At 36.8% G+C, this 26,077-nt stretch overlaps 1 long non-coding RNA gene across 1 annotated transcript; it reads right to left on the minus strand.

Moving 5' to 3' along the window:
* Nucleotides 1-893: 893 nt before the first annotated feature.
* Nucleotides 894-23,162, minus strand: LOC123247735. Its single transcript, XR_006506158.1, has 3 exons — nucleotides 23,049-23,162; nucleotides 2,755-2,974; nucleotides 894-1,129 (listed from the first exon to the last, which is right to left on the minus strand). It is a non-coding gene; the product is annotated as an uncharacterized LOC123247735 (long non-coding RNA).
* Between the last annotated feature and the right edge of the window lie 2,915 nt (nucleotides 23,163-26,077).

Here is a 26,077-nt window from a genome sequence, read left to right on the forward strand (position 1 = left end):
GAACATTCTTAAGAACAGGGGATTATTATTTTTCTATCTCTTGAACCTAGTGTAATTCCTGGTATCAATTACTTAGTAAATGAGTAACCACTTATTAAATATCACCACTTACCAATCTTAGTTTAGAATTCTTGCCTTGGACTCAGAAAAGTTAAGTCATCTCTCTCATGATCACAAAGTTAATATCAGAGTCAATCTAGATTTTTCTTCTAGCTCCAGATTCAAAACTCTATCCGCCATGTTATACTATTTCTGATGCCATATATATAAAAGAATCTTACTAAATGCTTACTGAATTTGCATGAGCATAGCCTGTAGTATATTACAGTTATCTGGATACATGCTTTATCTACCATACTAGATAATAAACTTGTTGAGGCTAGGGACTGTGCCTTATTTATCTTTGAATCTCCTCTAGTATCTATTGAAGATTTCTACTTATGGTTTAGTTGATGAGTTGTGTCCAACTTTTCATTACCCCATTTGGAATCTTCTTGGCAAAGATACTGGAATAGTTTGCCATTTCTTCCTCCAATTTATTTTATAAATGAGGAAACAGAGGCAAATAGGGCTAAATGATTTGCCCAGGGCGGGGTCACCTAGTTAATATGTGTCTGAGGCTGGATTTGAACCGAGATGAGTCTAGCATTCTATCCACTGAACTATTGAAGATAAGAGGTATCGAATGGGTGGTTGTAGAACAAATGAGTCTAGAGAACAATGTGGTTCTCACTGTCATAAAATTAGAGAAGTTATGTTTGCCAAATAATAAGAAAAAATAGCCCTCCCAGTAAGTGCCTGGATAGTTTCCATCATGTCCACCCTCACTCTCCACATGCTCTGCCTCCAACACAGCACTTAAATGATGACACTGAATCCCAGGATTAAGGGAACAAGGTTTTTCTTAATGGAGGTGGACATGGGGCAAATAGATAAGCAGAGCTGATGCCCACTTCGGAATGAGCCTGAGAACTCATGGAAACTCCTCAGACTTCTTGCTCCCTAGAACAGCTTCCTCTTTTTAAAATAGGGTATTTGATGGACTTCTCCTGTCTTGTCTGCGGAGGCAGCCTGCTGTTGCTGGGCCCTCGCTGGTACGCTGTCCGTTGCCAGCGTCTGTCTTCTTTTCCTGTGGAAATAAAAGATATGGGCAAGAGAAAAGACATATTTGGTAATGCTTCCCTCGCAAGCTTCCTGCTCTGGGGGCTGCCTCAGCTGCAAAATGTTAAAAGAGCTTAAAAAAAAAAAAGAGTAACCCTCCAACTTGGAATGAATTCCAGACAGACCCTAATGCCTGCAAATTTGTCAGAGGAAGCCAAATCCAGAAAAGCAGAACATGAAGAAGGTTCATTATTCGACTTCAAGAGACGCTCAAATAATCCGACACTCTGGTATTTATGATTTTTCTCCATTTCAGTCGGTTTGTAGTTCACAACATTCCCCTCCCCTTACCGCTGATTCCGACCTTCCTTTTAAATTAAACATCGACAGTTATAAAAAGACCTTCACATTACTTGTAAGCCACAAGCACTGCTGGGAAACAGTCTGTTGATACAGGGTTGCTTATGTCAGGGAAATGTGCAGTTCCTTGGAATATTAGCCTGGGGAGGCAGTTCAGGTGATGAGAATGGCTTTTCCTGGCCAGTCAGCCCTCTAGCCCTGCTTCCCCCTCCCTTCCTTGTCTCATTCTCATCCACCAAGGATTCTTTCCCTAAGGCCTATGGCTCCTTTTTGTTTTGATGACTATTTTAATTGGTCTCCTTGGTGATCTTTTGCAATTTATTTTAACATTTTATTTTATATATATTATGTTACTTATTTTTAAAAAATTTAAATGTATTTTAAACATTTCAAACATTTAAACATTACTTTGTTTATATCAATAATTATATAGTTTTGTTTGTATTATTTTTATAATATAAACCTATATTCAACTAATTATATAATCAACTATTAATTATATAATGTATAATTAGTATAAATGCTATAATTCATATAAGTAATATAATATTGCTTATATTAATATTTAAACATTACTCTGAGGAGTCCATAGGCATCACCATTTGGCTAACCCAAATTTCAAGATAGCTAGATAGGAAGGTGATTAGAGGCACTGGGCCCAGATTTAGGAAGAACTAAGTTCAAATCAAAACATGAAACTGGCAAGTTTAACTTCTGCCTGCCTCAGTTTCCCCAACTATAAAATGTGGGGTGATCATAGCACTTACCTCCTAAGTTTGTCATGAGCATCAAATAAGCTACTATTTTTTACCATGATTAGCACAGTGTCTGGCATGTAGGAGACTTTTAGTAAATGGTTTGTTTTTTTTTTTTCCCTCCCTCTCTCTCTCATCAGAATATCCAAAGGTCCATAGCACATAAAATAAAAATTAAGAATTCCTGAAAGTGATACAGTAACCGTGCATACAGACACTTGGAGGAAAAAAGATTTTATTTTTCTCATATTATACTTTGGTTTACCCAGAAATATGCAATGTCAGGTCAGTTTATCCTGACCCTTGAAACTCATATAAGGTCACAGACCATCAAATATGACAATGAACTCCCATTCTCTTCAATATTCATCCTGACACATTCTTTTTCCTTTATTAGAGCCATTGCCACATGCTGGAAGAAGGCAAGGAAATGGCATGTGTTCCCTGAACCTCCTTGAATTGCTCCCAAAGCTTTTCCCCCTTTCCCTTTCTTACTTGTCTCAGTTGATCACTGGGATATTTATTTGTATTTGGTTACCTTAAATCCAAACTTGGGTGCTCCAATAGACCCTGAGGTATCCAGGTGTCCATTTTTATCAGCGGTGGAAGTGCCCACATGAGGACTTGGGAGTCCAGATTTGAAATGTGGCCTCTCTGTGTGTCAAAATCAGGTTTTTTTCTTTTTCCGGAACTGTCCAGCTCATCTCCTTTGGTGCTCCTCAACAGTCCAGGGTTTGTGTGAGTTCCATGGTGATCGCCTGTGTTAGGTCACAAACATGAGATTGTGGCATCACCGAGTGAGTCAGGCTAGAGGAAGGCTGGGCTGGAAATAAAACTGAAAGTTTCTGTTTGCACTCAATAGTTTCCCACCCCAACCTTAATCATAATATGTGTGGGTGCAGGGAAAGCCCTCCCTGCCCCACCTCTAGGCATGGATTCAGAAACCTGGACTGTACTGGTAAGGGTTAGGAAAATCCATCCCTGTGGCACACCACCTTTTCCTCCCCCACATGACCCAACCATGACTCTGTTAGGAACCCTACCCTTGGGAGAGGAGCAAAAAGTCTCCTTTAGAGGAGAGAATCACACATTTTTACTGCTAGAAGTGACCTTTCAGATCAAACAGTCCAACTCCCTCATTTTGGAAGGTGAGGTGATCTAGAGGCAGAGAAGTAGAGTGACTTGTTTAAGGCTCTCCATTTAAGGGACATGGGTGAGATTAGAAGCAGCGTTACCAAACTCTACTCTGACTTTTATGACTAGCCACCCACTGCTGTCATTTTCCTTCCCGAGAACAACTCTCTGAGGTTATGTTTGATGGCCTCAATTTAAATGTGGTTAAATTAGTGTGTTCTGAAATCTACTCTAGTTCTTAATCATTAATCTAAATATTCCTTACTATGGGCACATATGGATATCTCTTCTTTCTCCTCAAACTTTCTGTTTCAACTATAAAATGGTAATTAATAAGACCCTTAATAAGACATAAGAAGGGATTAATGACCCCTTGAAGGATCTTCCTGCTTTCTGATAAATAATTTATTGGTATTCACATGGTATCAACTCAGTCTTTAGTATTATGTGTACTGCCAACATGACGAACATGGAAATACATATGATCTGGTAATATCTGGTATAAACTATATCATGTTACCATTCTTCTTGGGGTGAGTTTGAAAGGAAGGAGAGAACATGGAAATCGAAATATCAGGAAACAAATATTAAAAATTGTATTGACATGTAATCTGGAAAAAGAAATAAAAATGATATGTAAGTGGCTAGTTTAAGAGCCTTGAAGAGTCACAATTTACATAAGTAATTTCTATTTTTGGAAAAGGAAAATTTTTTTCTATTTATGATGCTTTATGCATATTCATTCTTCCCACAGAGAGTGTGTTCACATGTGAAACAGAGAACTACTGGTTAATAGCAGAGATGTTCTATTGTTATATTTATTACTTGAATGTGTAAAATTTTAAATATATTTTAAACTGGCGAGGCTTCATGAGAAATGATTATGTTCCTCAAAGCACTTAAAAACTGAGGTCTTTTTCTGAGTTAGAGAAAATCATTTGTGGTAGGGGATGCTTTTGTAAAGAAAGTTGTCAAGATCCACTCGACAAATTATTCAATTTAAACCAATTCTTTTTTAATATTTTATTTTTTTACCATTTATTAGCAATATCTGCAGAAAGTTATTGGAAAAATCATAAAGCCTAATCCATTACCCTCCATGTACCAAAAGGTAAACTCTTTCTAGAGATTCCAAGATGTAAAAAATCAGAATTTTAAAGCCAGAGATAATTTATTTAGGTCCTATATAGGTTTATAGAAATAGAGCTAGAATGGACCTCAGAGACCATGTAGTGGAACCCTCTAATTTTACTGATGAGGAAATTGAGATCCAGGGATATTGGCTGACTTTTCCAAAGTTGGGATGATGGCAAATAAGATTCAACCCCCCAGCCTCTGGCTCTAAATCCGTTATGTTTTCCATTTTCCTTCACTGATTCAGTAGTTGGCTATAGTTTTATGGTATTGGTTAAATCGGATGTCCAGCCAGACCTCTTTTCTGCCACTTCTAAATATTCCTTCAAATAACTTATCCTAGATGTCATTTCTTATGTAATTCATTAGTTATTCTTCCAAATTTGGAATCTTTTTTTTTTTTTGCCTTCCATCTTAGAATCAATATTGTATATTGGTTTCAAGGTAGAAGAAGGGCAATGAGGAGTAGGCAATAGGGGATTAAGAGACTTGCCCAGGGCCACAAAGCTAATAAGTATTTGAGGCCAGAGTTGAACCCAGGATCTTCCATCTCTGGCTCTCAATCCCCTGAGCCACCTAGCTGCTCCCTCAAATTTGGAATCTTTGAGAGTGCTGTCTACTAGTTAGGAATCAGTATATGCTAACTTGCTTGGAAGGATAGAATGGTCAGCTAATGAAAACAATGTTTGTCACTGCCTTTGGAATCATGAAATATTTCCTCTTCTGCCAACCTGTCCATTTCTTATCTTCTAAGTCATGTTAGACCTGAAAGAGAACATTCCACTGTGATCATCTGGTTATAGAGTTTCAGAGGAATGCCAGGTGAAACCTCAGGGACACTAGCAAAAGAAAATGAATACACTTCTCACTAACAATGGCTAATATTTAAAGAGTAAGACCTAGCTGTTTTTATTCACTGCCCAGGACAGAACTAGAGAAAACAGGCTTTTACAATTTGCAAGTGAGATTAGGCCAGATATTGAGGGGAAAAAAAGCCTTCCTGGTGGGGGGGAAGGTTATTAAGGGAAATCATGGCATTGTTATCTTGAAGTCTTTAAGAATAGGATTGATTAGGGTATATCTTGGAGAGTTTAGGTTTTGTCCTGCCTAGAAAAGGGGTAGCATGTGATGGGGGAAGTGGGGAGAAGAGGATGCACTGGCTTTTGTCTGAAGATCTTGAATTCTATTGGTCATTGAAAAATAGTTTTGGGGGAGGGAAGATGGTCACACAATTGCCATTAAAGGAACTGTTTGTAATCAGTCTGCTATGAAAAGCCAGGCAGCTACCTTTGGCACCAAATACAAAGATATGTAAAAATGCAGCTTCTCTCCTACCTCCTTTGAGTTGGCTGCTATAGCTCATGCATTCTAGAAATGCTTTTAGAAGGATTCTGTTTATTGCAGGAGCAGAATCGAGACAGAAACATGAGAAGCTCTGGGGAAAAGTCTGGCTGAATAACTCATTTTTTGGAAGGATACTTCTAAAGTGGAGGGGAAGTACTGGAGAGGAAATGCTATTTATGTGAGATAATTTCTGCTCACTCACAACAACAACAAAAGAATCCTATGACCCAACAACATGTTCCAGGACCCAATCTAAAACCAGAGGCTTCCAGGGAACCTCCTCCCCACAGCCCCACTATGAAGGACAGCATTGATTTGATATGTATGTTTTATTCCTCCCTCCCCAACATTCCCTTCCTTCTCGTCAAGTCCAGGAATCTCTCTGGAATCTAACCATGAGTTTATTAACTTCTCCCTAGAAGAATATTTCATCTACTTCAATAAAAATAAATCTTTTATTTTGTATTTTCTTTCTCCCCCAAGTCACACAGTTACCGGAAATACATTACATTTTAGTATATCTATTGGTATAGGCGCCATCCAGTGAGCAAATAAACATTCATAGTCTCCTGTGTGCCAGACTCTGTATTTGGTATTAGGGACAGAAAGATAAAGGTGAAACAGTCAGTCAGTAAACACTTATTAAGCATGTGCTAGGTGCCAGGCATGGTGCTAAGTACTAGGGATAGTCAGAAAGGTTAAAAAAAAATCCCTCCTCTTAGGGTGCTCAATCTAAACAGGTTCTGCCTTCCAGGTGGTTACAGGCTAACAAAAGAGATTACGGGGACTTACAAAAGTATCTACATAAACCATAAAAGCCAGATATCAGGCTATTTATGTGGGAATTGTTGTTATTCAGCCATGTGTGACTCTGTGTCCCCATTTGGGGTTTTCTTAGCAAAGCTTTTGGAGTGGTTTGCCATTTCCCTTTTCCAGCTCATTTTACAGATGAACAAATGGAGGCAATCAGAGTTAAGTGACTTGCCCAGGGTCACACAGCTAGTAAATGTCTGAAGCCAGATTTGAACTCAGGAAGAGTAATCTTTCTGACTTCAGGTACAGTACTCTATCCATTGTACCACCTAATTGTCCCAAGGTAACGTTAGAGGAAAAAACAAATAGACAGCAACAGTTAAAAAGATCAAGTCAGATTTCATGCAGAAGATCATCGTAACAATAGCATTTCTCTAGTGCTTTAAGGTTTATAAAGCACCCTGCAAATATTATCTCTTCAGATCCTCACAACAATCCATATATATGCATAAGTAAATTCACAAGCACATCATCTACGAAATGAAGACTTCTCAGGGCTGAGAATGGAGCAGACTCAGTATTCACAGTGGGTTCAAAGAGCCCAACTCATATTCTTGATATATCACTGACACGTAGCCATAATGCCCTTCAACCTGGGAATATAATCAAGCTTTTATAAAATGGAGCCTTTAAAAAGGAAACACCATCTATCCCAAAGGCCTTCCTTGCTACTTTTATACCAGCTCTTAATTCTACATGATTCCCAAAGTCCTATTTTCTTTAGTTATCCATCTGAAAATGGTAAAACCAATCTAGAAAGGTCAGTCTGAAAGGGCTACTATATTAGAGAAATCTAGGTGACACAGTATAAAAATTGCTGGATTTTTAAGTCAGGAAAACAAGTTCAAATTCCATCTCACACACTTACTAGCTGTGTATGCTAGGAAAAATCACATAAATCTTCCTGTGCTTCAGTTTCTCTTGTAAAATGGGGACGGTAATCACTCCTACTTCATAGGATTGTTATGAAGAACAAATGATATAATTTATGTAAAATGATTTGAAAACCTTCCTTAAAGTGCTGCTTAATTAACAGCTATTATTAGTCTATGCTTCAAACATAAAATGATTTTCCCTCACTTTTGCCTTTTGCACAACTTTAGAGGGTATTTGGATCTTGGTCAGCTTGAACATTCTACTCAATGACTATCTAGTTGAGTATTTGGAGGAAAAATCCCATTACTTTCTACTCTGTTTAGAGTTGTTGGCACAATTTGACAAAGGCTTGGGATCTGAAGCCATAAAACTTAATGTGCTAGTGGAGGTAGCATGGTCTAATAAGTAATAAGGCAGCCTTGAAGCCAGGAAGACTTGGGTTCGAGTCTTGTCTTGAATATACCATGCCACTTAACCTCTCCATGCTATAGGGACAACTCTCTTGAGACTATACTTTTCAGAGAGGGTGCTGAACCCTATGTCTAAAGGGAGTTTCCTCTCCTCATAAATCTTCCTATCAATAAAATCATAGGTCCAGTCCCTATTTTTAAAATATTATTTTTATTTGTGTAATGCCACATTCCTCAAAGACCATTAATTTTATATAAACTCAAATCTCTTTTGCAGGCATTATCTCGTTAGTGTTCAACATTTGCTCATGAATCTATATCTCTAATGTTTATCCTTCACCATAGTAAAGGCTCCATTTAGACAGAGGTGAATTAGCTCAGTGGGGCAAGTATAGTAAACACATCTTAACAACAGCAGGAATCTAATTAACTGGAAATCAAAATTACAGAACTGCCAAAAAACCTTTTCCAATAAAGAAGACTCCCCAGGACCACGGATAAATTGAAATGTCATGTGGCCAGTTTAATCCAAGTCTCATAGGGAAATTAAGGCAAATGCTATGCAAAGTTTATTTGATTTGGTTGATATTTTCCTGTTTGTTCTCTCCAAATTATCTTTTATCACTAATGGGCTACAGAAATTTTAACTAATATTTAAAACGACAACAAAAATCTTTTCATTTGCAGAATTGCAGAGTGAACTCAACATCGACTTTAAGAGACTCTTGGTGCTAACAGCAATAAAATGACCATTTTTCAAGCAGCCAGGCTGGGCTAGGAATCTACAACTGGAATGGAATCACCATTCCTTTGTCCTCCTATCTCTTTTCCATCACTGCTGCCTCAACCCCATTCCAACCCTACAATCAATCCATGAACAAGAGCCTAACATGTGCCAGGCACGGTGCTGACCTCTTAGTGTGTAAAGGCAAAAGTCCAATTGTATACCTACCCCCAAAGAAATTACTTTGCAAGCCAGGTTTGTATATATAAAATATATATTGGTAACACATGCAACCTGGCTAATTTGGAAGGAGGGAGTTCTACCAGCCAAGAGGTATCAGGAAAAATTTGATGGAGAAGGTGACTTTTTATTTAGTCTTGAAAGAGAAGGAGAAGGGAGGAGGGAGAACATTCCAGAAATGGAGACTAGTCATTGCAAAGACATGGAAATGGGAAATGGAGCATTCTGTGTGTGGAACAGCAAGTAGAGCAGTATGGCTGGATGATAGAGCATGTGGTTGGGATAGAGTAATGAATAAGAAGACTAAAAAAATAGAAGGGACCAGATTATGAAGAACTGTAAATAGCAAACATAAGAGTTTCTCATTGATCCTAGAAGAAATAGGAAAGGGGGATATTTATTGAGAATTTATAGAGAGGTGACATGCTCATATTTTCACTTTAGGAAAGTCACTTTGGAAGCTGTGGGGAGGATGGATTGGAGTTATGAGAAGCTTGAGAGAGTCCTGGATCAGAGTGGTGGCTGTGTAAATGAAGAGAAGAAGGACCCGCGGGACAGAAGTTATGGAAATAATAGCTATGAGCTTTGGCAAGTGGGGTACTTGCCCCACTCTATGAGGAGATAGAGATTCAGGTCTGAAAATGGGAGGTCCTGGGTTCAAATCTGTACTCAGACACTTCCTAGCTGTGTGACTCTGGTCCAGGCACTTAACCCTATTGCCTAGCCCCTACCTCTTTTCTGCCCTGGAATGAACACTTAGTATTGATTCTAAGATGGAAGATAAGAGTTTAAAAAAAAAAGAGTTTGTGATTTATTGGACAAATAGATTGAGAATGAGGAATTCAGGATAACATGGAGGTTGTAATAGTTGGAGGCTTCAGTTTCCTTATCTATAAAATAGAAAATAGCTGAATAGTAAGATAAAAAGTATTCCCAACAGAAATAGGAAAATACAGAAGAGTGAGCCTTTGGGGAAAAGATAATGAATTTTGTTTGGGACATTCTGAGTTTGTGATGACTATATCATTGAGCTTGGTATATCAAAGAGGAAGTTAATAATGCAAAATTGGCACTCAGGAGAGTGATTAGAGCTGGATATATAGATCTGAGAGTCCTCTGCATAAAAGTGATCATTGAACCCACTGGGGGTTGATGGGGTCAAAAAGTGAGTATAGAAAGCAAAGAGGACCTAAGACAAAGCCTTGGGATATAACCACTCTTATTGACCAAGAGATAGATGAATGGACAAAGAAGGCTATCCTTGACATCAGGGGTTAAGCAGATTTTGAAAGCAGTGGTGCCATGTCTCCTCCTGGTGGCACATAAAATCTCAAGAATCCACTGTTGGTAATATTTTAAAGATAATCTACTTCTCTCTGCTCCTCTCTATTTTATAGATGAGGAAACCAGGGCTCTTAATCATTAAACGACTTGTCTAAAATCCTGGAAGTAGTATCAGAGTCAGGATTTGATCTAAGGTATTTTGACTCCAAATTCCAGTTTTGTTCACTTTCTTCACCAGGAAAGACCTTCAATTGACAGAAATTAGCAACTCCTTTGCACTTTATAGTTTTATATAGTTGTCTGGATTTGGCATAAAGCAGGCAATTAATAAAATGTTGGATCAAATTAAGAATATCTATGATTTTTAGTTGCATAGTTCTCCTTGTACATCTACAGGGTGTAGCCTCTCACACAATTAATTATGAACATGTTTCAATATTCTACTATCAGCAAATCAATGTGTTAGGTGAGGATGCAAATAAAAAATGAAATGGTCCCAGCTCTTAAGAAGCTTACATTATAAGAGAAGAAATATTATACATAATAAAGGTAGAGAGAGAATAATTAATTGCAAAATAAATATGTGATACTTAGTTAGGGATAGGATAGGAGGAGGTAATCAGATCAGGAAAGGTATTAGGCAAAAAGTGTCATTTGGGTTGAATGAACTTTGAAGGAAATTTGAAATTGTAAAAGATGGAAGTGATGAGAGAGTATGTTACTGGGATGGAGGAGAGCCTATAGAAAAGGGGAGTGTCACATATGAGGTTATAGTTTTGTAGGAATCTGAAGTAAAACCACAGTTACACTGGTAGAAGCAAATTAACCACTGTTCATTTTAATAATAATCGTGAGCATGGCCTAGCTTCCCCTGCCCTCTTGTCCCCCATCTCTGCCAAAGATAGAATTAGAGTAGAGTCTCACAATTCAGCAAGTGAGATTTAGACCAAACATAAGGAAAAACTTCTTGGCAGCAAGAGTACCAGGGGGGGATAATATAGCTTCTATCCCTGGAAATCTTTGGGAAATGGTTGACTAAGGTATGCCTTGAATGATTTAGGTTGTCCTTGTGGAAAAGAGATGAGAATGGAACAATCTAGAACTATCTGGGGTTCTCTGTTTTGGCCCTCAGCTTTAAGATTTACAAAGTTTTCTTCCCTTATTATCTCTTTAAAATAGGTATTCTAAATAATCTCATACTATTTTTAGCCATCAATCAATCAGTCCACAAGCATGTAGTCAGTTCCTACCATTTGTCAGATTTGTACTTAGCATTGAAAGAAACTGAGGCTCAGAGTTTGCCCAGTCACATAGCTAACAAATAAGTGCCTAAGGTAGATTTCTTTTCTTTTTTTAAACCATTTTCTTCTATCTTAGAATTAATATTATGTATTAGTTGCAAAACAGAAGAGTGGTAAAGGCCAGGCAATGGGAGTTAAGTGACTTTCCCAGGGTCACTAGGAAGGATCTGAGGCTAGATTTGAACCTATGACTTCCTGTCTCTGGCTTTCCATGCACTGAACCACTTAGTGGCCACAACCCCAATAGGTTTCAAACCCACAACTTCTGATTCTTTCCACATTACCAGAATCCAATCCAATAATCTCTACATTTCCTTCTTAATCCTAAAATTCCTTGGACCTCATTGACTCTACATGAGACCAGTGGGGAGTAGAAGATAGTCAGAGATGCTTATTTTGTGGGATGGGGTCATTACCAGTTACAAACTTCTCCAATGCCACAGTAGTACCAGAGGAGCCTAATCTTTAAAGTGTATCACACTCCTCTAGAACACCCTTTTATCATTAATTTTTTTGAATCTTCCCCCTGGCAGAGGACCAGAAAAGTCTGCTGACTATTGTGGGCTGAGCATAATTCAAGCCCAGATCAAAAGAATGAGACCATGTTTATAGAGTTTGTGTGGGAGGCATGAACAGTAAGGGTAGAAATCCCAAATGAAGCAGAAGTAGGGGTCAGTAGTTGTTCTTTGTGGTAGGGAGAAAGAAAGAAGGAAGGAGCCAGAGGTCTTAGCCTACACACTGTTTAAATTAGATAAAACTATGTGTATAAAAAATGAGAAGACTGGAAATGTATACCAAAAAATTCAAACAATAAAACCCCCCAAACTTAACTTTTTTTTTTAACATGCCAGAGAAAATGCCTTTAAAATAAGTTTGGGAACCTATTCCTAGATAGGGCAGTCTTTGTTTTGAGATGTTTGTCTCTTTTTTTCTTTTTCTTTCCAGACACAATAACAAAATATATTTAAAAATTTTTTTAATCCTTACCTTCTGTCTTATTATCAAATTTAAGACAGAAGAATAGCAAGGACTAAGCAGTTGTGGTTGTGACTCACCTAGGGTCACACAGCTAGGAAGCATCTGAGGCCAAATTTGAACCCAGGTCCCCCTGACTCCACGCTTGACACTATTCATTGAGTCACCTAGCTGCCCCCAAAATATGTTTGAGTTGAGAGGTTAAAAAAGTTCTTGGGCATAAATTCAACTGAAATCAGCTGGCCTCATTCTAGTTCTTATGTTAGTGAAGAGTATAAAAAGCCATTTGAAGCCAGAATTGGGGTACTGTTGCTCTGTATCATGGTATAATCTTAAAGCAGTGGGTGTGAGTGGAAAGAATGCCATGACTTAGAGCAGAGGACATAGGGCTGAATCATAGCTCCTGTAGGTATAGGACCTTGAGTAAATCATTTAACTTCTCCAATCCTGAATATCATCTGCTGTAGAATAAGAGTGTTGGTATAAAGGATTGTTGAGGTCCCTTCCAGCTCTATAATGCCAAGTTAGAGAAGTATCAGTGCTGTTAGACCACTGGTTTTCTAGAAGTGGGACTTTCTGATAACAATGTCCTTTTAGACTGAAGAGACCAGCTAGAGCACTGGTGATGTCACTAAAACAGAGGTTCTTAGCTCAGGATCTGTAAACTTTTAAAAATATATTTCAATAACTATATTTCAATATAATTGATTTCATTTATATATTATTTGCATTTAAAACTATTATTCTAAGAAAAGCCCCCTAAGCTTTACCAAAATGCTACAGAGGTCTTTGACACAAAAATGGTTACTGTTTTGGGATTAACAACAAGATAGAATTGGATCTACACACACCTACTGGTTTCTCATAGATTAAATTATATTTATATATTCTTTTAAAAGTGGATAGGAATCACCACCTCCTATACTCCAATCTCTTCCAATCCAAGGGAAAATCAAAGCTACCATCATTGTCTGTATGCCTGTTATTTCTAACTCCTTTGACAACACAGAAGAAACAGCAAATAATATAGAATTATTGCTAAGAAATATATACATGTTTTTGTTAAAGAAAGGTTATAGTGATAATCTTACACTCAGAATCTGAACACAGTCATCAATATATTCATTCATGCACATTTACACTTCCCATGGATCGTTAGCTATTCAGTGCCTCCTATTGACAAAGCACTATGGTATATCATGGAAGATGATACAAAGAGGATAAGTCGTGGCATTTGCTTTCAAGTAGTTGACAATATAATAGATATCACCCTGAGTGGTATACCACAGTGTCTTGCCATTAGAAGGCATTGAATAAATGATGATTGAGAAGATACCCAAATATAAAACATATCAGTAATATTCTCACTCTTAGTTTATCAAATTTATTAAATTTTATTAAAAAATAAAAATTATTTCATTAATTTTTCAAGTAATTTCAAAACACAAAAGTTTCAACTTCAATTATCTACTGGCAACTCAATAACTCAGATCCCAACTGGGAAATGAAAATGACTTCAAGAAAATGAAAATGATCAACAATGATTTTCAACATTAAGCAATTTAAAACTTTTTCATTTTAAATTGGATGCCTCTGTAGAGTAAGGGTTTGGTGGAAAGGATTCCAAAGCCAAAAGAATTGGCTAAAATGGCAAAAACTTGAGTTTCCTCCTGAAGGTCTTCTAGGTATAGGGACAGAGATCTAGAGTTGAAACACCTTTTAATAGTTATTTAGTACAACATATTACTTTTTAGAGGAGGAAAATTAAACTGGAAAGAGGTAGAAGGAATTATCCAAAGTCACGCAGGGAATAAATAGGGAGAGTTAGAATTTGAACTCACATCTTGATGATTGAACAAACATCCTCTGACACCAAGTTTAGCACTTCCCACTTTATAATTATTCCTTGTTATTCTCCACATAAGATAGTCTACCTCCTGACTCTGTACATCTCATTTTCTGTAGCCCATCACAGCCACACACAGCTAGCTTTTTCATGAGGGGACAGCATGACCTCACAAGATAGCTTGTAGAACATCTGGAAAGGATGAGCTCTCCCTGCTCATTTCTACCTCTTGACTTCCTTTAAGTCTCAGCTAAAATCCAGTCTTCTACAAGAAACGTTTCTCAATTTCTTTCAAGACTAATATCTTCCAATTTTGCCACATCCCCTCCGACATTCATTACTCTCCCCTGCTATCATTTTAGCCAATCTGCTAGGTGTGAGGTGATACCTCAGAGTTGTTTTGATTTGCATTTCTTTAATTATTAGAGATTTAGAACACTTTGTCATGTGCTTATTGATACTTTTGATTTCTTTACCTGAAAATTGCCTATTCGTGTCCCTTGCCCATTTATCAATTGGGGAATGGCTTGATTGTTTATACAATTTATTTAGTTCCTTGTATATTTGAGTAATTAGACCTCTGTCAGAATTTTTTGTTATAAAGATTTTTTCCCAATTTGTTGTTTCCCTTCTGATTTTGGTTGCATCGTTTTTCTTTGTACAAAAACTTTTTAATTTAATATAATCAAAATTATTTATTTTACATTTTGTAATTTTCTCTAACTCTTGTTTGATTTTAAAATCTTTCCTTTCCCAGAGATCTGACAAGTATACTATTCTGTGTTCACCTAATTTACTTACATTTTCCTTCTTTATATTTAAGTCTTTCACCCATTCTGAATTTATCTTGGTGTATGGTGTGAAATGTTGATCTAAACCTAATCTCTCCCATATTGTTTTCCAATTTTCCCAGCAGTTTTTGTCAAATAGTGGATTTTTGTCCCAAAAGTTGGGATGTTAATGCACTGCTGGTGGAGTTGTGAACTGATCCAACCATTCTGGATGGCAATTTGGAACTATGCCCAAAGAGCAATAAAAGAATGCCTGCCTTTTGATCCAGCCATACCATTGCTGGGATTGTACCCCCAAAGAGATCATAAATAAACAGACTTGCACAAAAATATTTATAGCAGCGCTCTTTGTGGTGGCAAAAAACTGGAAAGCAAGGTTATGCCCTTCAATTGGGGAATGGCTGAACAAATTGGTGATGGAATACTATTGTGCTCAAAGGAATAATAAACTGGAGGAATTCCATGTGAACTGGAAAGACCTCCAGGAATTGATGCAGAGTGAAAGGAGCAGAGCCAGAAGAACATTGTACACAGAGACTGATATACTGTGGTAAAATAGAATGTAATGGACATCTGTACTAGCAGCAATGCAATGACCCAAGACAATTCTGAGGGATTTATGGAAAGGAACACTACCCACATTCAGAGAAAGAACTACAAGAGTAGAAACACAGAAGAAAAACAACTGCTTGGACTCTTGGAGTGATGAGGACATGATTGAGGATGTAGACCTGAAAAGACCACACCCATGTAACTATCAATAATGTGTAAATAAGTCTTGACTGACCACACATAATAAAATCAGTGGAAATGTGAATTAGCTACAGCAGAGGGGGGCAGGGGGTTGAGGGGGTGAAGGGGAAAGTAAAAATATGACTTATGCAACCATGGAAAATTTTTCTAAAAATAAAAAATTATTAAAAATAAAATAATAATAATAATAATAATAAGACTAATATCTTCCTTTTGATGTCATCATTCAGTCATTTTCAGTCTTGTTTGACTCCTTGTATTCCCATTTGGAATTTTCTTGGCTTTTGAGTTTACCTCTAATTTATCCTGTCTATATTTTATTTACATGTAATTGTTTCCATGCTGTCTCCTTCATTCTAGTGTAAGCTTCTTGAGGGTAGAGACTATTTTTTCCTTTCTTTTTACACCCAGTACTTAGTAGAGTCCCTAGAACACAATAAACAGTTAGCCCCCCACCCCTTTATGCTATACTGTCCAGTGATTGTTATCTAGAGGGAAGCAGGCAGAATGAACTGAGAAGTCCTGTAATATTCTCTTTCTTCAGAGCGTAGATCTGGTGTCCCTGCTTACTGAGGCACCACTGCAGAAACTTATCTATAAAATATACTTCTGAATCCTGATACACCAGCGAACTCCTCAAAGGCTTTTGCCTATGACTTTTAAATTTCCAGATTTTTAAGTATTACATGGGCAAAATAATTTGACGCAAACTAGCAACTATAAAATGAGTTAGAGTGTTAAGTCTGGTTATGCTATGACTATGGAACCATTATGTAGGTACAAGAATCTTTGTCCTTAAATTATTTAAATTAGGGCAGTGATAACTCAAATTGGGTTGTACTATTACTCGTTCCATTTAGACATTTACTCTAGGCATTTCACTGAAAATAATCAGAGTGATTCCAAATCATGATGCTCACAATAAAATGGAAAAAATACTTCAACATTAAAGAAACAGAAGATATTTTAAGGTCTGTTGTTTGTTTACCTACAAGTCCTGAAAGTCTTAAGTATTTATTACCCATAGTTTGGCTGCATTTTGGGGAAAACCTTGGATGGCATCACCACTTCTAACTTTTATCAAACAAGGGACATCTCTGTCCCCTTCCCACACACCTTGGAGAAACACAGCATCTTTTTCCACTTATTTTCTACTTCATTTTTGCCTAAGGTTTGTTTTTTTCATCCCATTACACCTGTTTTCAAAGGCAAAGGAGAATCATGCCTTATCCTTGGGAGAAAATGACAGATTCAAGAAATGCTGCTCATGGAATCTTCCCTTGGATATAAAGACAGAAATAACTCTCTCAAAATAAATGGTGGCCACACACAGCTAGCTTCTTCACGAGGGGACAGCATGACCTCACAAGATAGCTTGTAGCACACCCAGAGAGGATGAGCCAATCTCAGGCGGCAAGTTCTCCTGCTGTGGCCTATAATTACAGTGATGAAGGTGTTCATATGAAAGCAAACTTTGTTCAGACATTGGCCCTAAGGAAAAGGCTTAAGTTTCCAAATCACCTCAATTGGAAAACTTTCATCTAGGTATATTAAAAAAAAGGTAACTCCCTTTAACTGGCAGTGTTTGGATCCAGTTCCTCTGCTCTATTGCTTGTACCTAATTCCTACAATAAAAATTGCCCCTCTTCCTTTCCCTTTCCTTTTCAATTCATTCATTTACTTTCTGTTCCTGGACCACCACAGAGGAAAGAGTACTGGATTTCTCTTATCTGATTTTGAAACTTCTCTGCCACTTACAACTTGTGTGAACTTAGGGGAAAAATCTCTTGGTACCAGTTTTCTCATCTGTAAAATGAGGTGGTTGGACTAGGTGATTTCTGAGATTCTTTCTGGTACATAGCATGGGAACTGGAACATATTAGGTGCTTAATAAATATTTGTTGGTGCTTGAACACATGGGTTGATGGGGATATGATTGTGGATGTAGACTCTAAATGACCACCCCAGTGCAACTTTCAAAAATATGGAAATAGGTCTTGATCTTGGTCTTGTAATACCCAGCGGAAATGTGCATCAGCTATGGGGAGATGGGGTTTGGGGGAGAAAGAAAGAACATGAATCATGTAACCATGGAAAAATTCTCTAAAAAATTTAAAAAAATAAAAAAAATTGTTAGTGTACATATTCATGCACTTCAACAAATAACAAAGCTTTAAAATTAATGTGTATTATTGTTGTTCATCTTTGATTTTGAAGAGGATCAATGACATCATAGGTGATGACTTGTACATGAAATAGATTAAAGTGAGGCAGAGTTATACAGAAGCATCAACCCTACACTCTCTTCCAGAGTCATCAAAGTCCAATGGCAGTACAAAAGTCAGAATGAGTGGCAATGGTCCAAGATGCATTGGATGACCTTGGCAGCCTTGATGTCTGACCATGCTTTAAGTATTCCACAATACCTGCTCCTACTGCCTTCACGGTTGATGGAACAAATGGTTCCCATCCATCACTTCCTCTGGGGGAGGTCTTCACATGCTTGGGGTAGATATCCTCCTAAATCTCTGAGTTGGAGGCCCTTTGGTTACCCTCAAAATAGTTGAGCTCTCTTGCCAAGATGCTTTCACTGGAGTGTGGCTTCCATGCATATTACAGCTTCTTATAGTCACAGGTGAGAGTTGGGTGAGAGGTGGACACCAAAGATTGTTAAATAATATAATAGTTTGTGTTTGTACAGCATTTTGCAGGGCATCCTGTAAGTCTGAGTGTAGTTAAATTTTCAATAGATTGGTTAGTCTCAATAATTATCTGTTCACCTGAAACTGATCTAAGTATTCTTTTCTCCAAGTTGAAGGTCAAGGGAAGAAGGAATAGATGGGACATAGGGGGATGACCTAGTCTAGTTCTTTGCCTCTTTTATTATTCATTCTGTAGCTTAGAAAATGAAGATCGGTTTCTGGATAAAGATTCGAAATGGCTAGTGTTAGGCATTAGAGAAATAATTTTTAAAAAGCTACCCTGAGACAATGCTTAAGTATTCAAAAGTTGGGTACATGAAGGATCTCTCAGTTTACCAGCTTAGGAGAACTTCATTCACCAATACAATAAATTAGGAGACTCATTAAAAACCTACTATCTGTCAAGAATTTTGCTATGCAATGAGTAATACAAATAGAAAATGTGACACTCCTTTACTTCAAGGAGCTTATATTACTTTAGGACAGATAATGTTTACAGTTAAGGAGTTACATAGACCATATGTAAAATAAATACAGATGGTTTTGGGAGGGAGGATACTTGTAGTTTGGGGGCAGATTAAAATCAATCTCTTGCTTTGTAAAGAAATAATAGACTATATCTAAATCACATAAAGGTTAAGTGAATTGTTTTGTGTCACAAATTAGTGTGGGAAGTAGGATTTGAATGTAGAAATTCATGGCTCCTACTCATTCACTCCATACAATATGCCACACTCCTCTTTTTCAGAAAATGGAACATAGAACATGAACCTGGACCAAGAACTCATTTTTGGATTTCCTTCTAAGTAGAGAGAAAAGTCTGTCACCAACCTTTTTAGCAAAATGATTGCCTCGTGAGAAAGATGGTGGCATTTTAGAAGAGTAATAACATAATGAATTTCAAGACCTTTGAAATCTCATGGGTATTTTATAAAGACCATATCAGCTAGCTTATAGTTTTACTAGATATTCCTTATATGTGTTTCATTTTAAACTGATTCGTGAGAGAAGGAACTTTGTTACTTCCATAGGATAATTAGGAATCCAACTGGATGTTTTGTTTTTTCTCAAAAAAATTTAACCATCATTTACACATTTCTTTCTGAATAGTATTGAAATGATCGGTTATGTGTCCCAGACAGATCAAACCCTGGATCTTATTGCTATGCTCTGTCAGAAGGATGAGATCCAAAGTCATGGTGTGAAATAAGATACAATAAATCAACAAACATTTATTCAGCACCTACTATGTACCAACCACTGGGGTTATAAACACAAAGAACTAATCTCTATTGTCAATACATATATATATATATATATATAGTTATCTAGTTATATGTATATATATATATATATATATAGTCATATAATTATGTACAGCATAGGAATAAAGAGAATAAATTGTATTTTCACATTTTCAAATTTGAACCAAAAGATAGGCAAAACACAAAGGTGTCATAGTTTTAGAAATATCTGGTAATCCTTACAGATTTACTGAACATTGTTATCTGATAATTAAGTTAGATAACTGTTAAATCTGGAAGGAAACTCGCAAGTCAACCATTCTGACCTCCTCATTTTTCACATGAGGAAAATGAGACCTTCATAGGCTAAGTGATTCATCAAGGTCACAAGATTAATTACTGGCAAATGCAGGACTAGAACCAAGGTCTTTTATGTCCCATTCCAATATTCTTTTTAATCACATAATCTGATTTCTGGTCTTTTACAAGGAAAATAAGGGTAATATGATAGCTGAAGTAAACAAAGAAAGGAAGTCCCAGATCCTAGTACTCCAGAAACAGGAAAATGAAAAGAATGCAAGCACTGACTCTGAGAAATAGTGGGTACTGGACTGATGCTAAGTAAGTGGTAATTATCTGTATAACAAGTGTACCCTTGACAGTCAACATGTCTGTTGGCTCCAGCTCAGTGCTCTAGACATAAGGCAATGATAGGAAAATTTGAATGGTGTGTGTTTTGGGAACAATTTTTTTAAATGACTGGAGAGGGCTATCTATGTGTCCCTTCTCTCTGGCTAGAGGATTTAGTTCTCTCCTGAAGAAATTTCTTCTGCTGACTCTAGCTGATGAGGTGAAAGGGGGATGAAAACATATGTAGAGTAGGATCATATGGATGAGAGAGCATCTCTCATCCAGTCTGTCTTGTGTAGTCCTGCCTACTCTAAACTTCTTGAGGAAGAGAAAGAAACCATCTGGAATAACTTGAATAACCTCCATTAACTAATCCTTCAGAAATCTGGATAGAAGAATGACTGAAGGAGACACTGACCTTTGGTTTTGTTTTGTTTTGTTTTCTTAACTATAGACAAAGTATGTATGTATGGGCTAAAATGGAGTAAGAGCTACATCTAAATATCAGAACTATTCTTTTTGAACTGCTGGGTTTCAGCTTACCTAGTCTGCTAAGATTTCAGATTTCTAGTCTATAATGCTTGTTTTAACCTATTTGGCTTGATTGTTTATTATTATTGTTATTATTGATTTTTGAAATTATGTATAGCTATTCCATGCCTTTGCTTGTAAATGCCATTGCTATTTATCCAAGATTCTCATCTTTTTTTTTGCCCCCCCCCCATCCCAGGTGAATATAGGTGGGACATGAATCATTATTGCATATATCTACAAACATCAAACCTGATAAGATAAGTAATGGCACCCACAAGAGGAGTAGAGCAGAGGAGAGATTAGCTTTCTGATAATTTGCCATTATCCTCCAGTTATTTCTGGTTTGGGGAGCCATGCATAACCACTAAGGGTGGAGCATTAGCAGGTTTCTTTTTTAATGGCTAGGATGAGCAGCACCCATTGGTGGATGATAAAACTGACAATCCATGCAAAGATGGGATTCAGGGTAAAAAGCCACTGACATTTAATGAATATTATTCTATAAAAGTAGTCAAAAATGTAGGAAGAGACTGTTGGAAGGAGTCTCTTATGTAAGTGAGCTGACTTAGTTGCACTGTGACAAAACACCAAAAGTGTTGTTTCTTCCCTTATAAGTAAATTCATAATATAATTGATTCAGAGATAGAAGAGATGTCAAAAATCATGCAGTATAACCTGGTTACTTGCAGATGAGGAAAGTGAAGCCAAAGAGGAGATGTAACATCTCAAAGATCATAATTGGTAGCAAGTATTAGAATTGGGCTTTAAACTCATATCTTCTGATTCTCGATTTAACAAGTTATTCCTATGGAATTACGCTTTTACTGGGACTTAAAACTCAGCAAGTCTAAAACAAAACTCACTCTCATTTCTACATATATGTTTATTAATGGCATCTAACGTTGAGATCTCAATCTCTTACCACCTTTAAATTCTGCTGGTCCTAAGTCCAATCAATTCTATTTCCATATCTACTCTTCTTTTCCATTTCCATTACTACTTAACTCATGATGCCAATTCTCCTCTCCATTCTTTATTTTATAGGTGAGGAAAGAAGCCAGTAGAAGGAACATGGCTTGCTCAGGACCAAAAAGGTAAGAGAGAGAGCTAAGATTTGGACCAAGGTTTGAAGCTATCTTATGTAATACAGGAGGAATTTCTTGATATTTCTCTTTGTTCTTGGTCTTCTTTGTAATAGAAGGGAATTTGTTGCTTCCATAGGATAATTAGGAATTGAACTAGATATTTTTAAATCTTTGTGAGATAAAGAACTTTGTTTTTTCCAAAGGTTCCCTTCTACATTTTTTGCTGATTATTTACAAAGAGATGGATTTTTTTTGTATTACAATTAAAAACAGAAGACAACAAACTTGTTTTTTTCCATAGGCCATAAAAAGGGGCAGCTGATTGTTATTCATCAATCATTTTACTAACAAGGTACCAATGGACATGCTTACATACATTCCTTTGGGAAGGTGCCATTTGATTGCCTCCAAACAATGATACATACTCTTACACTTAGCAGTTTGATTGGGGAACTTTGATCTACAAAGCTTCAAATATATTTTAGTCTATTTCAACTAGAAAGAATTTCTATCACATCATGTTTTTGCAATTATAGGTATATTAGCTACAAATAATTTAGCACGGGGTGGGAAGGGTACTAGTACTGACCATTATTTCATCTATGTAGAAAACTTCAGATGTGAAAACTCTCCATCATGGAGGTAACAATATGGATGAAGTGACTAAATACATTTAGATCTTATCAGGAAAAGCTTCATAACTTCATCAATGATTTGGATTTTAAGCAAGGTTTTGGAAGGCACATAATATACTTTTTTTTCATAGAGCAGTAAAATAGCTTCAGACAGTGGGGCAAGGAAAGAGAGCATGTGGCCAATTTAATGTTCAAATTTTCTCAGATTTAATGAAACCTACTTTTATAATCAGAATCATGGGTTATTTTGTTTATCAGTTTTACCAAGTAATTTTTTAGCATGCTCTTCCCTCTATGCTTTCTCAAGTACTATTGTGTTATAAGTGGAAGACAATGAATGGATAAAGAAACCTTTCATAGCTCTTTATTTCACATACCTTGAGCACCTGTCTGTAAAGTTTTAAAGATGCAACTTCATTGTTTTCTTTTTATCCACCTGAAGAAAACTTGAATTTCAAAAGAATGACTTTTCCATGTATTTGTTTTATCTAACCCCTTCATAATCCATGCCTTCTGTCACCCCCTGAAACAAAAGGGAAACACACACACACACACACACATACACACATATGAAACATTTTGCTAACCTTTAATCAGAAGAGAATTAACTTCTTGTGGTTTGATTTCCATTGAAGATTTTTTTTCCTGTGTACTAGTTTTCGGTCCAAGGTCAGTGACAATCCTTTGTTTTAATTTTGAGAGATAAAAATAGACATCACGGAAAATAATTTTGAATGATTAGGATTGGTCCTGTGTATGTCTCTCTGTTTATGTTTTTCATTCAAGGCAACACAAAAAGAAGCAAAATAATTACATTTTGCCAAGGAAAACATTTTTGACCATTTCAATTACTGTTTTAATTGGCTGGATCTGGCTGCCAGATTATCCTCTAATCTGCACAAGAATGTTGTTTGGAAAAGCTGAAATATGCCCTATGTGGAGGCCACATTCATTCCTTCAGCACATTCGGGTTGGAATAACTTTCTCTTGACCCACTGAAATCAGATTGAAGTGAAAATGGCAGTTCCTGGAAGAACTCAATCCATAGATGGTATAAAAGGCCAATTCACCAGAAATTTCTTACTCCAATGTCTGGGGAAAAATTATATGTACATATAGATATAAAATATGTGTGTGTGTGTGTGTGTGCCTGAAACCAAGGTAAAGAAAGGTCATAAAATTTAGATTTTTGGACACACAAGCACTATTTCTCAGTGTGTGTGTGTGTGTGTGTGTGTGTGTGTGTGTGTGTGTGTGTGTGTGTGTGTTGGTAGTAGGAAAGTTAGACAGGAGGAGGGAAGTGGTTGAAAAGGCTTTGATACTATCACCAAAGCTCTGTGGGATGTGGGATGTGTTTAATTAAGTTTACAAGAGAAATATAGCCAGCTACTTATCATATTTCTAAGCTGAGGGAGAGAGGGGAGAAAGGCCTTTTCATTTTTGTTTGTTATTTTGCGTGTTTTAATTATATGTCTTTAAAGATTGTCATTGGGGCCAGAGAATTCCAAACCCAGGTTGCCACTTCTCAGTAGGAGTGTGGTACAGTGGGGGGGGGGTGGAATTGATAGTATTTATAGGGTGCTTAAAGTTTATAAAGTGCTTAGTGTATATTATCTCATTTGAGCTTCACAACTATGATTATCATCATTTTACAGATGAGGAAACTGAGTCTCAAAGAAAGTATCTGAGGCAATTTTTGAACTCAAATCCTTCTGATTCCACATCAGTGCTCTATCCACTGTACTATGTAGTTGTCTAGAGTAGAGTGGGAGGACCTAGTTTAAAATCCTGCCCAGATACTTACCAGCTGTGGGACACCAGGAAAGTCATTTAAATTCTCTGGGTCTCAGGTCATTACCTCTAAAATGAAGAAGCTTTATTTGTTGAGTTCTAAGTTCCTTTCCAGTTCTGAATCTATAATCCTATGAAATATGATCCTATTTCCCACTTATAGTCTGATTAAAGAGAACTGAATATGGTTTAAGTCAGAGGACTTTAATTTCAGACATGGCTCTATTACTTACCATCTATGCAATCCTGACTAAGTCACTTCACAAAAATGCAGAATCTCAGACTCGGAGGAGGTTTTAGAGGCAGTCTTGTCCAACCCATTTTGGTTTTATCAAGATTAGGCCACGCCAGCTTAACCTTATTTCCCTTTTGGACAGGATCACCAAACTAATAGGTTAGGGGAATACCATAGATAACTTACCCAGATTTTAGCAAAGTAGAGATTTGGCCAAAGTATCTTATACAATACCTGTGAAAAAATGAAGTAGCATAGGCTCGATAACAATGTGATTTGATAGATCTGAGGCCAGTTAAATGTCCTAATTTTAAAAGTAATCATTTATGTTTCAATATCAACATGGCAGGAAGTCTCCAATGGACAACAAAAGTGATTTATTCTCTGTACTTAGTATTTTTACCAGTGACTTGGATAAAGTGATATCTTAAATAAAGATAATATGCTCATTTAATTTGAAGACAATACAAAGCTAGAAGGAATTGTTAATGCACTAGGAGGCAGTGAAGAAGGGCTATTGCTATGATTTTAATTTTTAGAATGAAAAAGAGGTTTGATTAGTTTCTCCTATCCATTACAATTCCTACAAATGATAGCAAAGGTAGTTTTAAAAGAGTGGCTATATGATCCATCTTGGAAAAGAGAAAAGGAAAACTGATGTATAAGACTTATATGTTCAAATGGAATTTCTTAAATTATATTTTTTACAGTCAGTCAGAGATAGGAGGAATGCATCAGCCCTCTAAGCAGGTATCCAAATTGTTATGCTGATGTAGCAATTCCAAAGAGATCTCCCCTGATTTCTACTTTTGTACAGAAAGTATCTCTTCTCTAACTTGTATTAGAGATGCTCCTTTACTTTTCATGGGCTCCATGGTAGTTACTTTTGGGGAAGAAAGCAAGGTAAGTTGAATTTCCTCTACTCCAAGATAAATTCTTTGGGATTTTTGAGCATTGTCATTGGCCAAAAGAAAAAAGGAAGGAGAAATTGAGGAAAAGAGTCTGACTCATGCCATGGCAGACCTTGGAGCTTTTAGCAGAGTAATAGGATTCTGCTTCTCATGGTCCTAACTAAGCTTCTGAGAAAATCTCTCCTGTGAAGGTGATCATGAGCTCATCTAAAAACAAAGGTGTCAAACTGTGTTCATGGTCTGAATTTATGATTTGACTGCTTATTATCCAGTGTTAGTTGATAGACACGAAAGCATTCCAGAAAAGAGTAAATAGACTGACATTCGCAATAGTGTGTCTTCCATCTACAAGACAGACGATTACTTGGGTATAGAATAGACTTTAACAAAAGAGTCAGCTTCCAAAAAAGATCTAATCAGGTTAGAACAATGGAATAAAGTCAATTAATTTCAAAAACATATAAGTAGG

The sequence above is a fragment of the Gracilinanus agilis genome, chromosome 4 (genome assembly GCF_016433145.1).
Source record: "Gracilinanus agilis isolate LMUSP501 chromosome 4, AgileGrace, whole genome shotgun sequence".
NCBI classification, from domain to species: Eukaryota; Metazoa; Chordata; class Mammalia; order Didelphimorphia; family Didelphidae; genus Gracilinanus; species Gracilinanus agilis.